Raw genomic sequence first — 2,801 nt, forward strand, 5'->3', positions numbered from 1 at the left:
GATGAACCCCCTTTGCTCACCAAAGAACTGGATAACTTGACTAGGCACAGATTACCTCAAAAGAGACAAGACCCTGAGAAGTTCTTAATACCTTGTATTATAGGCACCATGACCTTTGAGAAGGCTCTGTGTGACCTAGGGTCAAGCATAAACCTCATGCCTCTCTCTGTAATGGAGAAGCTAGGGATCTTTGAGGTGCAAGCTGCAAGAATCTCACTAGAGATGGCAGACAATTCAAGAAAACAAGCTTATGGACTTATAGAGGATGTTCTGGTAAAGGTTGAAGACCATTACATCCCTGCTGATTTCATAATCCTAGAGACTGGGAAGTGCATGGATGAATCCATCATCCTTGGCAGACCCTTCCTAGCTACAGCAAAGGCTGTGATTGATCTTGACAGAGGAGAATTGATCATACAAGTGAATGAAGAATCCTTTGTGTTTAAGGCTCAAGGATATCCCTCTGTAACCATGGAGAGGAAGCATGAAGAGCTTCCCTCAAAACAGAGTCAAACAGAGCCCCCACGGTCAAACTCTAAGTTTGGTGTTGGGAGGCCACAACCAACTTCTAAGTTTGGTGTTGAACCCCCACATTCAAACTCTAAGTTTGGTATTGGGAGGTTCCAACATTGCTATGAACATCTGTGAGGGTCATGAGGGCCCATTGTCAAGCTACTGACATTAAAGAAGTGCTTGTTGGGAGGCAATCCAATGTTATATTTATCAATTTTCCATTGTTATTTTATGTTTTCTATAGGTTGATGATCATGGGAAGTCAAAAAATCAATTGAAAAAGCAAAAACAACATGAAAAATAGAAAGAAAAATAGCACACCCTAGAGGAAAACTTGCTGGCGTTTAAACGCCAGTAAAGGCAGCAAATGGGCGTTTAACGCCTAGTCTGGCACAATTCTGGGCGTTTAACGCCAGAAAGGGGCACCAGGCTGGCGTTAAACGCCAGGAAAGGGCAAGAAGCTGGCGTTAAACGCCAGAAATGGGCACCAGCCCGGCGTTTAACGCCAGAATTGGCATAAAGAGCATTTTTGCTCGCCACTTGGTGCAGGGATGAATTTTCCTTGACAGGATCTGTGGATCCCACAGGATCCCTACCTACCCCACCACTCTCTCTTCTTCACCCATTCACCAATCACCTCAATACCTCTTCCCCAAAAACCCCTCACCTATCAAATCCCACCATTCTCTTCACCACTCACATCCATCCGTCATAAAACCCCACCTACCTCACCATTCAAATTCAAACCACTTTCCCTTCCAGACCCACCCATAATGGCCGAACCATACACCCCCTCTCCACTCCTATATAAACCCATCTTCACTCCTTCATTTTCACACAACCTAAACACTACTTCTCCCCCTTGGCCGAAAAAAAAAACCCACCTCCATCTCCTCATTTTCTTCTTCTTCTAATCTCTTCTTTCTTCTTTTGCTCGAGGACGAGCAAACCCTCTAAGTTTGGTGTGGTAAAAGCATTGCTTTTTGTTTTTCCATAACCATTTATGGCATCTAAGGCCGGAGAGACCTCTAGAAAGAGGAAAGGGAAGGCAAAAGCTTCCACCTCCAAGTCATAGGAGATGGAGAGATTCATCTCAAGGGTGCATCAAGACCACTTCTATGAAGTTGTGGCCATGAAGAAGGTGATCCCCGAGGTCCCTTTCAAACTCAAAAAGAGTGAATATCCAGAGATCCGACATGAGATCCGAAGAAGAGGTTGGGAAGTCCTTACCAACTCCATTCAACAAGTCGGAATCTTAATGGTTCAAGAGTTCTATGCCAATGCATGGATCACCAAGAATCATGATCAAAGTGTGAACCCGGACCCAAAGGATTGGCTTACAATGGTTCGGGAGAAATGCATAGATTTTAGTCTGGAAAATGTAAGGTTGGCATTCAACTTGCCCATGATGCAAGGAGATGAACGCCCTTACACTAGATGGGTCAACTTTGATCAAAGGTTGGACCAAGTCCTCAGAGACATTTGTGAAGAGGGCGCTCAATGGAAGAGAGATTCAAGAGGAAAGCCAGTTCAACTGAGAAGGCATGACCTCAAGCCCGTGGCTAGAGGATGGTTGGAGTTTATCCAACGCTCAATCATTCCCACTAGCAACCGGTCCGAAGTTACTATAGACTGGGCTATCATGATTAATAGCATCATGATTGGAGAGGAAGTAGAAGTTTATGAGGTTATATCCCAAGAACTTATATAAGGTGGCGGACAAGTCCTCTACCTTGGCAAGGTTAGCCTTCCCTCATCTCATTTGTCACCTCTATTATTCAGTCGGGATTGACATAGAGGGAGACACCCTCATTGATGAGGACAAGCCCATCACTAAGAAAAGGATGGAGCAAACAAGAGACCCCACTCATCATGATATCCCTGAGATGCCTCAAGGGATGCACTTTCCTCCTCAAAACTATTGGGAGCAAATCAACACCTCCCTAGGAGAATTGAGTTCCAACATGGGACAACTAAGGGTGGAGCACCAAGAACATTCCATTCTCCTCCATGAAATTAGAGAAGATCAAAGAATCATGAGAGAGGAGCAACAAAGGCAAGGAAGAGACATCGAGGAGCTCAAGCACTCCATAAGATCTTCAAGAGGAGGAACAAGCCGCCATCACTAAGGTGGACCTGTTCTTTAATCCCCTTGTTCTTTGTTTTTCTGTTTTTCGAATTTTTATGCTTATGTTTATCTATGTTTGTGTCTTATGATCATTAGTGTCTAAGTGTCTATGCCTTAAAGTTATGAATGTCCTATGAATCCATCACCTTTCTTAAATGAA

This window comes from Arachis duranensis, chromosome 1, assembly GCF_000817695.3.
Source record: "Arachis duranensis cultivar V14167 chromosome 1, aradu.V14167.gnm2.J7QH, whole genome shotgun sequence".
In the NCBI taxonomy this organism is placed as follows: Eukaryota; Viridiplantae; Streptophyta; class Magnoliopsida; order Fabales; family Fabaceae; genus Arachis; species Arachis duranensis.